The 15,530-nt window shown below is 42.6% G+C and overlaps 2 long non-coding RNA genes across 2 annotated transcripts; one reads left to right on the forward strand and one right to left on the reverse strand.

Annotated features, from left to right (window-relative positions):
• Positions 1 to 300: 300 nt before the first annotated feature.
• LOC118970385 (uncharacterized) lies at positions 301 to 3,177 on the forward strand. Its single transcript, XR_012133308.1, has 2 exons — positions 301 to 731; positions 2,775 to 3,177. It is a non-coding gene; the product is annotated as an uncharacterized lncRNA (long non-coding RNA).
• Positions 3,178 to 8,333: 5,156 nt separating this feature from the next.
• Positions 8,334 to 13,491, reverse strand: LOC108399213 (uncharacterized). The gene is made up of 2 exons (XR_005058307.2): positions 11,903 to 13,491; positions 8,334 to 8,929 (listed from the first exon to the last, which is right to left on the reverse strand). It is a non-coding gene; the product is annotated as an uncharacterized lncRNA (long non-coding RNA).
• Between the last annotated feature and the right edge of the window lie 2,039 nt (positions 13,492 to 15,530).

Below are 15,530 nucleotides of genomic sequence, written 5' to 3' on the forward strand. Positions count from 1 at the left end.
ATCTTGGGAGCTGGGCGCTGTGCAAGGTCTTGGCAGAAACGCTCTTCGTAAAGACAGAAGTGAACAACGCAGGCCTGCCCGCCCCTCCCCCCACCGCCCCTCCTCCTGTTTTGGAGGCCCGTGTAGTCCTGCCCCATTGGCCGCCGTGGAGCCCGACGCCCGGAGAGGCGGAGTGGCCTCCGCAACTGTAGTTCCCGGGTTCCCTCGGCCGCCGGCCCCGCCTTCCGGCCGCGGACGCCTCCGCAGCGGCGCAGGACCACAGCTCCCACAAGGCCGCGCGCCCGGGGCGTGTCGGTGGGTGCGGGCCTCGGCGAAGGGGTGGGGCCGTGACACAAAGGAGGTCTTGGCGCCTAGCGGCTCGCGTCTCCGTGGGGCTTCCAGGAGCTGGGGAGCTTTCCTGTTGCCGGGCTGGTGTCTGTTCCTCTGATCCGTGGAGTCGCTCACCGTCCAGCAGTCTCGCGTCGGCCGGGCGACCCATGGACAGCGTGTGCCAGAGTATTGGCGGGGGAGGTGCAGGGCTGTGGGGAGTGGTTGCGTTGAAGCTGCTGGTGGTCCTCAGCTAACTGGGGAGCGTGTCTGAGGCCCAGGAAGTTACCGATGCTGGAAGGGGAAGCCCTGGGCCCAGAACCGCCTAGAGCTGGAAGCCAACAGTAACTCTGGGAAAAAACCCAACCGTTAAGGTGGTTTAATTTTGGCCAAGAAGATGAACAGGAAAGACAGCCAAATCATTGGTATGTGTTGACCTGTGCTGAAACTTTACATCTGTCCTTCGTAATTCTTACCTGTCATTCGTAGCTTTTATCCTTTTATTCCTTCTGCGAGGATTCCCTCAAGAAATGCCTTTGATATTCCCTCTCTCAAATTTGGTCGTTAGCCCATTCTGTCATCAGCGCATGCCTTGAAAGGTTTCTTATTTTAGTGACTTTATTTCCAAGACCTCTGGTTCTTTTCACAACTGCCAGCTCTCACTTTATGATTGATGTGATATTCTTGAGTATCCCTATGATTATTTTAATTATAGTGATTTTAATATCCTGATCACTTTTTTAAAAAGTTTCTTCAGGTGCAAATTGTTAAAAAAGAAAAATAGTATGTTAACATTGTTCTGCTTTCCATAGTTTGGTTTTGCTGAAATGTTTGTTATTGCTCGTGTGATGTCATACTCATTTTTTTGTACCTAAGATTCTCTGTTTTTTTTGCTCTCTTTGCAGCAGAATGAAGAGAAGGGCGCTGTAGGGTTTATTTATTTATTTTTAAATGAAAATGGGAAGAAGCAAGATTTGTAGTCTGGTGCTACCTGGAGGCCCCCCACTCCTCAATCTGATAATCATCCATATTTTGCTTGTTTCTCTTACCCAAGCTCACATACTCCACTTGCAGCTGGAAGCAGGGATCCCATATCTGCTTCCTGAGAAGTGGTATTTGCAGAGGTTTTATTTGTCTGCTCAGGCAAATGTAACAAAATACCACAGACTAGGTATCTTAAACCAGAAATCTATTTTCTCAGAGTGCTGAATCCGAGAAGTCCAAGACCAAAGTGCCAGCAGGGTTGGATCTGGTGAGGCCTCTCTTCTTGGCTCTTAGACAGCTGTCCTTTTGCCGTATTCTCACATGGCCTATTGTGTGGCACTCAGAGGGCGAAGATACAGGGAGAGAGCTCTGGTGTCTCCTCCACTTCTTAGAGAGACACCAGTCCTATCAGATTAGGGCCCCATCCCTGTGACCTCATTTAATCTTTATTACTTCTGTAGAGGCCTTATCTCTAAATACAGTCACATTGGGGATTAGGACTTATCATATACCTTTTGAGGGACACACTTCAGTCCATAACAATCAGTATAGGAGAAAAACGATGGAGTGAATTCTAGAGTAGTCACACTCTGATGTTGGAAGTGCAAGGTGAGCCGCTGTAAAAAACGTACCTTTCAAGTCGAAGTAGGATGTTAGTACTGGAGGCTAAAGGGAAGTCCCACATCTTCGACAGATGATTGAGTCTTTGGCAGAGAAAACCCAGAACATGGTCAGTTACAGTCTTTTCTATCTGCCAGCCATTGCTTCCAGGTAGTGGTGATTCTGAAGTGAATATCTATCACAACCTAATTTACTGCATGGAATCAGGAATTTGGAGTTGAAAAGCAGCACTCCCAAAACCCGAAAAGTACCGTGCTGTCATGTAAAATAAAGATTACTGCCCCAGGAGACAGGAGATCTGATATGTCTCCTTTGTTCTGCTGCTAACCAGATGTGAGTTCGTTAACCATCTGTATTCTACCCCATATGGCGGTGTCATGTGTCCTCAGCCCCAGAGTTCGTTTGTTTTAGCCACAACCAGACACAGGTCTGTTGGTTACCAGTCTCTTAATTGGTCTGACCATCACAATCTATATGATGCCTGACAACTGCTGAGAAATAATGGTCCACTTCCTTTTTGAGAAGAGTGGAAAACCCCAGAGAAACAGACCATCAGGGGGATGCCAGCCAGCTCCCAGGAGTGAGGTGGGGGGAAGAGTGTGCTGATGGCAGACATTAGGAGGGAGGGCAGAAGGTGCCACCACTGGTTCTACATCATCACAGAGAATGGTTGGGCATAGAGCAGGGAGTGGTGTGGCGATGGAGCAGCAGCAGGTGGAGAGAATGCCTTTGTTGAGCAATTAGAGTGGGAGATACCATTTTGATTTTGTAAATATGTGTATGAGAGTGCATTAAATTTTAAACAAGGGAGATAAATAATGTTTTCTTTTGTTTCTGATGAGATTTTTTTCTGTAATATTAAGGAAGTCAATATGATGATAAATGGAGCACTGGTGCTGAACTCCAGACCCAGGGTTAAAGAGTTGAAAAGGGAGACTCGAGAAGCTATCCTCACCGTAAGAGACTGAGATGCCTGCCCACTGCTGAGCCCTCCGGTGCAACGTGGCCGATGTAATCTGGGCCCTGTTAATCTAATAGTGTTCAATCTAATAGTGTGATTCTTTGTTGTATTAAGCCCCCTGGTCCTTGTGGCAGCACAGTGAGAAGAAACGGGGCAGCTGTGACGCGGGGCCCCTGTGGAGGGCACTTCACTAATATAAAGAGCAACAGTTATCAGTTTTGAAGAACTTCCTCTACTGGCACTGTGCTTTGACCTGGGTTTATAGTGCTGAGGCAAAAATAGAAATAAAAATAGACATGGCTGCACTCCCATGACCTGAAAGCCCTTATTCTCTTCACTGTCCCATCCCCATTCTGTCTTCTGCAGACACTGGGCAACACAGTCCAGCGCTTCTTGGGTTGGAAGTGTCTGTTCTGTCAAAGCGCTGCAGAGTCCTCAGTGAGCTCCTAAGGCTGCCTCTGCCTTGAATGGTGGAAGAAGAGGCAGGGCATTTCTTCTTTCTGTTTGTTGGCAACCATTTCTCATTATGTAACCTTTTTCAGCAATGCAAATCACTAACTGCATCACAAACATATCTAATCCTGTCTAGTAAAGAAAATGAGTTTTACAGCTCCATAAACATTTAAGAAAAAACAGTGGATTCATTCTAGTTACTTTTGAATCTTGTGGACTTTCTCCAAAGAAAGGAAAAAGTAAATATTAGAAATCTCATCTACAAGCACAAATATTAATTTATAGCTAAGTCAAGATGTAATTTAGTAAATAAATCATGAGCCTCCTCAGCCCACCTTTTAATATCTCTATTATGTCATATAAGTAAAAGTAGTTACCAGAACCCTGCTGGCTCATTACTCACAAGTCAAAGTACTCTCAGAAGTATAAAGAAATTGTTACATTTTTATTCCATTGCCTTGACACTGTGTTCATTAGCTGATTCCTAAGTCAGAAACCACCAGTTAAAATAAATGAAAGCAACAATATCTTTGTATCATGGAAAGGTAAGTGCCTGGTACAATTTTTAAAATTTGTATAAGTAATTATACAAATATACCAGTTAAAATAAATGAAAGCAACAATATCTTTGTATCATGGAAAGGTAAGTGCCTGGTACAATTTTTTAAATTTGTATAAGTAATTATACAAATTTTAAAAATTGTACCAGGCACTTACCTTTCCATGATACAAAGATTGTCAAACCTCCACTAAGGAGAGCCATTAACCAGAGGGATTTCCTAGATGGGTTCCATTAGCTGGCCACAAACCATTGGCAGCCCTGTGGACTTTGACAACCAAATAGCCTATGTGTGTTTAAGGCATTGTAATCCTTTTTCTTAATGCAAAAGTGCCACTTCTGTCACATTTCTGCTTACTGCCTTCTTCAGAAAAGTTCCTGACTCAGAAGGCTGAACTAGTCCTCCAAGGAATTTTCAAGAGACCCACCTCCAAGACCATCTCCTGCAATATCTTAAGATAGAATTGTCTATTAATATAGATAATACCATCTGGGCTCCAAGAGAGAAAGATCTTTGCTGTTTTGCTGCTGTGTCACTGGCCCCTAGGACAGTGCCCAGCGCACTGTAGCTACTCAAAATTAAGCTACTTTGAATGAATCACTTTGGCCTTTGATAATGAGGTAGGTAGTTCATGGTCCTCAGGCAAGAAGTGGGATTTGTACTGGGATTTCAAGAATGGAGGAGCCAAACAGAAAAACTGAGAAGCTAAGCCATGAAAGGATATACTTAATGGGGTTGGGTAAGTGTAAATACAGTTCAGACATAAATTAACCTATGGAAAAATCAAACATTTTGATAATTTTCATTTAACAATCTGAGGCATAGATATTGTCCATATTGTCTATATGCAGAATTGCAAAGAAAGTCATCCTGGCTGACTGCAACCCATGTGCTCAGGATGGTAAGCATGTCTCCACCCTGTTCTCTCTGATGTCATGGACTTTCAGCTTGACCTCTCCATCTGGTCCACTGCCATCAGCTCTAGGTTATTTGCAATGTTTGCAATCTTGCAGTTGCAGTACTGTCTGACTTTCAGTCATACTAAGTCTTTGAAAGGCAGTGCGTATTTTGCAATTACAGCACAGCTCAGTTTGAACTAGTCACATTTCAAGTGGTCAATAGCCACATGTGGCTACTGGCCACAGTATTTAGACAATGCAAGTCTAGAAAGTCCACACAAAAGATGTGGGCTGTGCTACACCTTACTTTCAATAATTAAGTCAAGTGGTGACAGTAACTCAGTCATGGAATCATGCATTCTAAACCTGATGAAGGCGGATTCTTACACTGCCCCATCTCTGCCAGAGTGCTTACATTTAGTTGATATTAATGTTGTTTTAATGTTTCTTACTGCATGTTTGACTAAAGAATTAGTAAAATGTCTGATGCAAAAAACAGGATGAGTCTTGCATGACAAAGACCCCTTGATCACACCTGAGTCAGGTTCCTCTGAGGACTCCTGCCTATGCCCTGATCTTGGGCTCTGTCCTTTAGTCCAGGGGCTCTATCCATTTAGTCTGGTTTTAGCAAGAATCTGGCTGACTCATTTCATTGGAAATTTCCTATCCTTGATATCTAATCAAACTCCTCATGCCCCACCCTTGATATTTCACTGCCTGATTTGTCTACAGCAATAATCTTGTCCAGTTAGTTTAGCTAGAATCCATCCCCCCTTATCCCTGATGTTTCCTCTTAATATTCCATCCACTGACACCTGCCCTGCTCTTCGGCTGTAAATCTCCATTTTTCCATTATTTGGTGTTGACCTGGATCTCTCTCTGATACTACAAAACCCCACTGTAAGGAACCCCCTTGAATACAATCTTTAACAAGTATCATAATTTTTCCTTAACTGTCAGGGTGCTAACACAGAACCAGGACAGAAAGTGCCTCCTCCTGTAATGGACATTTGTTAGGTTTGTCTGACCATGCCATTTTCCTCTTCCTCTGAGACTCTATCCATCTCAATTACAAGTGATCTTAGTAGAACTCCCAACTGAGTCTTTCTGGCCCAGGATAGGCAACTGAGTGAGACTAGGCCAAAATTAAAATTCTTCTGGGAAACTGGACCTTGAGACTTCAACCCAAGGATGAAAATGAAAAAGGGTTGATGGTCCGTTTTCCTGATGGCCCAGTAGTTCTTGCTCTCTTGGTTCCTGATTCTCCCATAGTTCCCGCCTTTCTGAAGATAAACGACCACTTGTCTAAGTGCACTGTCCACAAAGTCGTTCTACCGTGACCCATGTGAGCCAAAGTAGGGGAGCAGAGATCTCCGTAAATTTTTAAAAGATGGTTTTGTCCTTGTTGCACATGGCCACTCAAGACAAAAGGTACGGGTGGAGTGGAGGGTGGTTAGAAAAGGTGAAATTATAGCTACCCTCTGGTTTTGTGGTTGGTGAAGAGAGCAACACCCAGGTACAGGGCTGAGGACATCAGCTGGGAGGAAACATCCTTGATGCCAAGAGATATGGGAGAGGGAGTGATATCAATAAACTTTATCTTTCAGAACTGCCCCCAAAGCCTTCCTCACAAAGGGAAATGTCTTGGTATGGCTTTCCTAAACTCTGGAAAGCCCCTTAAACTCAGCTGGTGATGGGTCTGCCATCCTCTGCCAGATAGGTCTGACCATGATTTGATTGCCATTCCTTTTAACCTGATGGAGAAGGCCCCTGGCCACAGCAGGAGATGGCCCCAGCCCCCGCACCTCCTGCACAAAACATCTGTCAACACCTATGGATGTCTCCCCTACCCATTGCTGTGGACATTGCTCAGTTCTCCGCGGGGTGGACAAATGGTGCTGGTTGGTGGTGTGGACAAGCTGGGCTTGCAGCCAAATGAGGACTAGACTCAATTACTCAAACTGACCTGGGAACTCTGGGGCTGACCAGCCCACTAGGGAAGCTACCCTGGAGGCACTCAGCCTGTGCTTGGCACTCAGTCTTGTCACTTGGGGGTTTCCAACAATTGTCAACAACACTTACTTTCTGGGGCACCACATGGACCTCCAGTGCTGTACTTGTGTGAAAGCCAGGCATTAATTTGCCTCCTTTCCAAAAGCACAGACTTGTACATTAGGGATGGGCCTCAGAGGCTCCTGCGTGCTTTAGGAAACACCACCAGGAGATCATGTGGCCCTGAGGTGAGTGCAGAGGTCTCCCTAAACCTATCAGTTGGTGTGGCTTCCTCCATGTATAAAGGACAAGATCCTAGTAGACTTTTTACTTCAGCAGAGCTCACTGCTCAGACAGAGCTGCAGTTTGTCTCACCTGGAATGGAGACAGGGGACACCTGGATCTAGGGAAGGTGAGATCAGCATCCCTGAGGGGTACAGGGCAGAAGGTGCCATTGTTTCTAATCCAGTCTTTGATCAAAATCCATACCAACCACAGAGCAGAGGTGGGTGGAGGCAAGGGCATTACAGCAATAGGCTTGAAGAGCAAAGCTCTCCTGAGGGGTCCTCATCCTGCTCTACGTGATGGACTTTTATTGGGAAATTTTGATGACTTACTTGAGTTAATGTGCAAAAAGACACAAAATACTTTAAATTAATATTTAAAGTAATATTACTAATATTTAACCAATATATTAGTAAAAACATAACTAATGTTTAAACTAATACTAATTAAATATTTTAAACTAACTTTAACATGCACCATGGTTTATACAATCTTGCTCTTTTAAATGCTTGTCTTGTTTCAATTTCTTTTCCTGATAAAATGGTGCTTTCTAATACCAAGTTGCATGGAGTGCTGTCAGCTGGGAGCTCTGTAATGGGCCTTGGTCTCTAAGGGCTGAGAAGATTGAGGGGCCAGCACCCATTTTAGTACTCCCACTTCAGTAATGTTCAATACTATCCATTTTGGACCTTCTTCAAAAATTAAAATTAGCAGTTAATACTTAATGAATGTTTACTAGGTGTCAGGGATTGCTCTAGGAGCTGTGGAACTAATGGAATGAGACAGACATCTTGCATTTAAGGAAACCTAATAAAGCTCACTGTCCTTTTTGGTTGTTACAAGTATTACTTAATGCTGTCAGAGGAAGTGGCTTCTGATCCTGCTAGCAAATAGCCATTGCTTATTCTGTGAACTAATAGAGCTAAGCCTAAGTCAATGGGTTCAGGAAGAGATGGGGCCAAAAAATTATTTCACCTTTGAGTTTCAGTGAAATCTGCATGAGGTAGATACCTCCTGGGTTGTCTGTTCATGCCACTGCCACTCCTAACCTTCAACCCTTCTCAGAAAACTTCCTTTTCACAAGTTTGCTGAGGGAGCAGCCACATGTGGAGAACTTGGCCTTGCCCCCACCCAGAATCTGACCCGTTAACACCTGACCATGCTGAGCCAATCAAAGTCCCTGTGCTGAGGATTTGGAATGATTACCAAGATATTCTCCTCACAGACTGTAAGATAAATTCTAGCTGAAATAAGCAGGCAAAGAGAGGCAACAAAGGGCCAGGTAATTTATTTGAATGCCCCCAGGCGAGGTTCCACAACCTGGCTGTCACAGGCCGGGGAAGTCACACAAAAATAGACAGGCAGCGAGTTTTTAAAGAAGGTAGGGGGAGGCAGATCTTAGATTTACAGCGGCACGAGGATTGGCTAGCCTAAGGCACATTTTTCAGGTTGGGAGGGGTCAGCAGCCGGGGACTTCGGTACGTCATCAGTGTCTGACGTATTCACCCCTCCCCCCAGTGCCTTCAACCTTACATTTCAGCCTTTTGGTCATAATGGGCAACGACTTGATCTGGCTACTTCTGGCTTACAAGGGGCGTCGTGGGGGGAGTTTCGTAGCATGTAGCATGTATATTGCTCTGACTGCAAATATCTCACCCTGATTTTTTTAGAGGCTTTCACTTCACTTCATCTAGCTTATGGTTTCTGTCTCATTTTCTTCTCTACAGATAGAGACTCTAGCTGCTGCCAGGGAAAAGGGGTGACGATCACTCTGGCTGCTTCATGCTGAGAAGGGGCGCAGTAAAGAGTGTAGGTAGGTCTCTATCACTGGTCAGTTGAGAGGGCTTCAGAAAGTTGGTGCTTTTATTCTGGAAGGACAAATTTGATGAGATTAAGAATGTATGGCTGAATATAAGAACTAGAAATATGAAGAGTTTAATTGAGAATTATAACCAGGTATTATGGGGAAATTAAAATTCTGGATTGAGTTTACATCTCAATGACTAGTATTAGGATTTAGTATAGATAAGACTGCATTATTGAAACAATACTTTTCTCTAAAGTCACCCTTATTTTTATTAGAAGCTAGATTAAGAAAATAATTAACACTTGGCTTTATTATTTGATAAGTGCAGCAAGAAGAGCAATTGATTACACAGGCTCTTTTAAATGTGCTTTGCTGGAACTTTTTGTAAGGAATTTCAGATTGAACATTTAAAGGTCAAGGCCAGAAAGCCAAGTAAGACTTGCCATCAGGTTGTGCCTGCAGTACCTGTAGATTTGGGTGAATTCTTCTCTTCTTGAGGTTCCCAAGACATTCTTGAGGTTCCTGCACGTGCCAGGAAGTGACCTTCTTTACTCACCTGGTAAGGCTGCTGGGAACTCTGTAAGCAAGGCACCAGGCTAGTTCTTCCAAGGGGCTTTGTTGGCTCTATAAAGTCAATCTTACTTTCTTAAAGTTGTCTGTTCATATCTGAGTTTACACACGTGTCTCTGAGGTATGATGTTCCAGTCAAAGCTTTGGTAATATAACTAGTGTTTTTCATTGGTCCTCTTACAAGGAAAGTAGACTCTTATTGAACTTGTGCAAATAAATATACTGCCATGAAATATAAAAATAGTCACTGAGAGTTTTTAAATTCTGGAGGGATCAGGTAGAAAGATAAAGTTTCAATTCTGCTTATAAAGACAGTCATTTACTAAACTGTTGTCAGCTTAAGAGAAAAAGCTTAAAATATTTTATCAACAATATTTGAAACAAAAAGTCACAAAATCATTTTCTTTAGTTTACTTAATCTTATGTAACTAATACTTGTTCTGCTGAAATCTAGTTTTTTACTAGTTTAGGAGTAATAAAACTGAGTATAAATGACAAAAGACTTACAAATGACAATGGTTAAAGATTTGATGAAAGCTTACTGTAAGACAGTTGTCATAAGGAAATTTGGATATTTCTGTAACACAAAACATTCAGTAACAAAGTTTAGCATCATTCTCTGTGACAGTGCCTTCTAGGCAATTAAGCCGGTAAATAAGCTAAATTAGCCAAATGTTTTCCTCAATGAGAAGAAATTCTTCTGACATGTCCTAGGGGCCCTTTGGAAAATATTAGAGTGAACTAGAGGTAAAAACACTTTTTTGAATTTGATTTTGGGAAGCTGTTAAAGTTTTAAGGCACTTGCTTAAATAGGATTATAGGTTGCTATGAAGCAATACTTATCTATTTAACCAGAATGACAACAAAATACCTTAAAGGCAAATAAAGAAGGTTATACAGTTGTTAGCAAACTTTAGCTTTTAGTCCTTTTAATATTAAGATCTCATTTTCTTAAATATTCTGACAACTCATTGAGACTTTAAGCTTGAGAAACTGCTTTGATAAAACAATTAGAGAACTCATTGCAATCTTTTAATATTAAGAGCAGATTAACAGTTAAGAAAACTTTGTCTTTTTAACTGAAAACAAAATTTAGCTTTGCTGTGTACTTGATACTGGGATTTATTTGCTACACTTATTTATTTACTTATTTTTAACTATGCTAGGTTATTTAGAAGACCTTTACTGAATATTAGACAAAGCCAAGCTTTTAGGCATTTATTTTTAAAAGATTTAGCAGATAACATCAACTTAAATGACATTAGGTAAACTTAGGCAGCTGATAACAAGGACATGCCTGCTTCAGCCAAATTCAAATTACCATTAATGCTTAACATTTTTTATCAGATTTCCTGGAAGTTTTAGAATGCCTAATTTTCACAAGCGCTTGTTTTTAAATCAATTTTTATTAATACCGTCCAGAGGTAGGAAAATATTTCTCATTTACACACCTAGACACACAAACATACAAATTGAGACACAACTGCTACAGTCAGTACCACTTTTTATATAAAAACATATACACAGATAGACAAACTGATGAGTTACTGATATCTAACTGCTTTGTTTTTCTTCAACTTCTTGTTTGTGGCTTCTGGAACTAGAGGGCAGGAGGAGCATGTTCTTGTCAGGGAAGAGGGCAGTGAAGGCGGAAGGAGAGGGGGAGGGGTGGTGCAGCCACCGGAAGAGGAGAGCAGGACAACGGCATGGTTGAGAATGCAGGACTTTAAGATGGCAGCGACACGTGTGAAGACAAAGGACTTAAAGATGGTGGTGGAGAGAGGGGGAGGGGATTGCGAGCTGAGGGAGGCGGGTGACTGAGGTTTTCTGATGGATCTGAGAAGGAAGGACTGGGCAGAGTAAGAGGCTGACAATCTTTAACTGGAGATCGGGCCAGGAGAAACCTGAGTCACTGAACAGTTAACATAAAGGTCTGGATGGGAGTGCAAAGTCCAAAAAACCTGCACATATGGGATTTCACTCTACTCTCCGCTCTAGTGGCAATAATTAGTTAAGTCTGTGAGGAGGCCAAAATCAAAAGTTCTCTCAGGGGGCCAGCGAGATTTATTGTCCAAGGGATACTGAGGCCCGGCCTCAGAGCAAAGAAAGATTAGCTTCCATTTGCGAACTTCCCGGCACAAATATAGAGTATCCAAATTAGAAATGAGACACCACAGAGGGGTCTGAGCCTCCGCTTCTGAGGGCTGGTTCCCCATGTCTGCGCCACTTCCCAACTAATCCCACTGAGAGGAGTGCCCAGCGTCCCAAGCGCACCAAGTCAGGGGAGATGGCCTGGGAGCCTGGGTGAGGGACGTCTCCCACACCGCAGGGCCAGGGGCAGGTATCCCAGATACTTGCAACGGATGGGCTGAATGCCCAGACCTGGACATACACATGATTTCTAATGGACCAGGTGAAACGGAGTTAGGAAAGGAAGCAGACTGGGGGAAACTGAGGGACTCACCAGAAAATAGTCCATGCAGCAGAGAGCAGGCTGAGGTCCTGGGTCAGGGAAGAAGGGGGCGGGGCCGCCGGTGGCCGGTCGGGGCCCCGTGCTCACGCTCCTTCCCGGGATTTCGGCACCAAATGTAAGATAAATTCTAGCCAAAATAAGCAGACAAAGAGAGGCAACAAAGGGCCAGGTAATTTATTTGAATGCCCCCAGGCGACGTTCCACAACCTGGCTGGCACAGGCTGGGGAAGTCATGCGAAAGTAGACAGGCAGCAAGGTTTTAAAGAAGGTAGGGGGAGGCAGAGCTTAGATTTACAGCGGTGCGAGGATTGGCTAGCCTAAGGCACATTTTTCAGGTTGGGAGGGGTCAGCAGCCGGGATTTTGGCACGTCATCAGTGTCTGATGTGCTCCCCCCTCCTCCCAGTGCTTTCAACCTTACACAGACTAGGTGGATTTTAGAAGGAAGCAATAGAAGCCTGGGAGCTTGGAGCGTCCATGTCCTGCCTTGTGGACTGGCAAGCAGAAAAGGCTGGACTGCAATGAGAGATGAAGGGAAGACAGACGTTTAAAGAGAAAAATGGGAAGAGAGAATGGATCCTGGCAGTGTTCACTTGCCCACTTCTGGTTTGTTTCTGGAATTAGACACCCTGTAACCCCCATTTGTGTAGCCAATTTAAGTAACTAGGACACTAAAGATGCAAGATCCGATTGATGTATTTCAAAGAAAATACTTTCCTGTTTGATAAAAGCTGAATAGAAAGCAAAAATTAGAAGCATTTATATCTAAATCAATGGTAGTATGATCTAGGAGGCATTAACATTTGGAATCAAGTAACTTCTCCTCCTTCTGCACTACTCCCTTAAAAGAAAGGTAGTCTAAAGTACAATGAGGTGGTACCCCATAAAAGGAAAAGGCATAGGCCCCAGAGTGAGACTTGCTGCTATAAAACTCAGGTCCACCATTTCATAAGAATGTGATGTTGGGCAAGTTACTTAACTTTTCCAAGGAAAGACAACTTTTAGTTACCACCTTCTTAAGGAGAAGTTTAAAGTCCTTGAAGGGAATCAGAGAATGGAAACCAATGGTCAAAGACTGTGCAAAGGCAGAAGGGACTCTAATCCTGGGTGGAGATGTGACACACATGGGGTCAGGAACAGAAACCTGCCACACTGAGCTCTACAGGATGACAGACCTGACCCTTGGAGAAGAAGCAGCACCAATAAGCAAAAGGGAGCAACCACATGGAATCAATCAATGTGGTTTTGAACAAACCAAGGGAAAAAGTGTTGAGCTTGGAGTTCCAGGCTACTACTGCAGAAACCCAATGTTATGGGGTACCCAATGCCTTGCGGTACAGATTGACAGAAGAGAGGAACTCAGTCAGTGCCAACATGAAACCACCTCCACCAGCCACCTGTGATGGGCATAGCTGTGCGATCAGCCTTTCCCAGTCTGCACCCACCATTGCCATGGCCTCGGCCCCCTCCTCTCCATGATGTTTGCTTTGCACTGTCCAGACACTCGCAGTGGTCGTTCTCATGGTGATTTCCCCAGGGTCTTGGGTGGAGTGCAGCAGAGAAGGAAAGTTGGTAGAGGAGTTAAGAGGATCCTAACATACTGGTTCTGTTACATTACTCTCTGATCCCTTTAGGAGGATCTCATTAAGGTTTGCATTACAAAAGTTAATGTGCAATGAAATGGGTCAGAATTATGGCATGAGTTTTAACAGTTGTTTTAATCTTCGAGTCTCCTGAACACGTCTAGCACATTGAACACCAGCCAAGCACAGTATGTTATTTTAAAAAGATCTTTCTCCATGTGACATTTCTCATTACATAAACTCACTTATACTTATTAATGATTCTGGATCATTTCATGTGTTTCTATTTTGTATGATAAAGAGAAGAAAGTTTCATATTCAAGAAATAAGTCAGGGGGAAAATGGTCTCTTTTCCTTTGGTTATGCTTTATTCCTTTTACTCTTCAAAAAAGGGAGATGTGTCTGTTCCCAGAAAAGGCCAGAAAACCTAATGTCGAGCAAAAAGTCCCCCACGTGAGTCACAGATATAAATCCGAGAAACAAACAACAAGCATCCCCTCTGTAGGAGTCTTTGTAAACAGCAATATCCAGCTGGTTCATCCTTAATGAATTCATCCTATTGCTAAAAATACAAAGTATCTTATTATATTTTCATTCCAACACCTTCAGGTCAAAATAGAACTACTCACCAACTGTTTCCTCATTCATTAACATGACGAGCCAACCAAAAACCCCGTCATGGGGCAGTACATTTGCTAGTGTCATGGAAATGCAAATACCCAGTACAATTTAATTCACGCAACCTCTTAACACATGGAGCTCTAAAGTCTTTATTACAAAAAACATCATTAGTCACTTAAAATAAAGCCTCAGAGAAAACCTTGAGCTGACAGGATTCCATGCATTGGTACCAATACGTAGGATAATCATTCAGACATTTTGGCTCTCTGATGACTTTTTTGGAAGAAGCTATACTATCCTTTATTAATATAAGATCGATTTCTCTCTTACTGCCTTTTCAAGAAATGCCATATTGAAGCCATCTAAGAGAAATATTCAGGATATTGGAAGCACAAGAGTCATGTTTTACTTAGGTAAATCCATTAAAATAACAAAATTATTTTTCTGAAGCAGGCCTGAGAATGTCAAGACGAAGTGTGTTAGTTCTTCCTTCCCATGAACATATGCCACATATACATAAGTCAGTGAGGTTATAGAGCAAAGATATAAAATCATAGATGACAAGCTAATCATCACAGTGATGGTGTATACGTTAAACTTTGGGTGAGTGAATTAAATTTCTACAACAAATGAATTTAAAAACTATTTCCCTCTAATAAACACATAAGAAATACACAGTCTTATAGCAAACTTGTAACCCTAGACTCAAGGTTAAGTTAAATTCAGTAGAAGAGAGCAAAAATCTTTTCACTTAAAAATAGATCATAACAATAGACTCTTTTGCCCTTCAGAGAAAAAAATTAGCCAGAAACTCAATTTTATAATGTTAAAAATCAGAATGTATGCAGTCCTTCACCCCACTTGGCTAATGGTTTTTTCTCTTTGTGTCATTATGCTGACATATATATTTTTCAGACTTCTCCTTTTTCTCTGTCCAAGAATAGACAAGCTCAGTGTTGCTTTCTCAAAAGTGCCTCTATCATTGATCTTGTCCTTTCGAGAAAATATTAAACGATTTTTTTCTCTTTTTGCCTAGACTTCAAATTTAATAAAAGCAAAGTAATTAGGGTGTATAATTTCCTCTTTCCATAAGTATCACTGATTCTAGGATGGCCATCCAGAATATCCCTTGAGAGCAAATTGAAAATTTAAACAGTATTAATAAATCAATCAACAAAAGTTAATTGGCAAGTGTGTATAGGCATTGTCATAAATTGTCAGGGAGCTATTAGATGAGGAAGTAGTTCTCTCTTCTAGGATGTTAGAGTCTTGATAGGCTATAATACATACACACACACATAAGAGAATACCCCTAATACAGAGCAGCCAATGGTGAGTGCTAAATGAATGCTAGAGACCACAGCTGCCATTGGACTTCAAATGAGAGCAATTGCTCTAGCCTCTGCTAATAATGTTG

This window comes from Manis javanica, chromosome 7 (assembly GCF_040802235.1).
Source record: "Manis javanica isolate MJ-LG chromosome 7, MJ_LKY, whole genome shotgun sequence".
Taxonomy (NCBI): domain Eukaryota; kingdom Metazoa; phylum Chordata; class Mammalia; order Pholidota; family Manidae; genus Manis; species Manis javanica.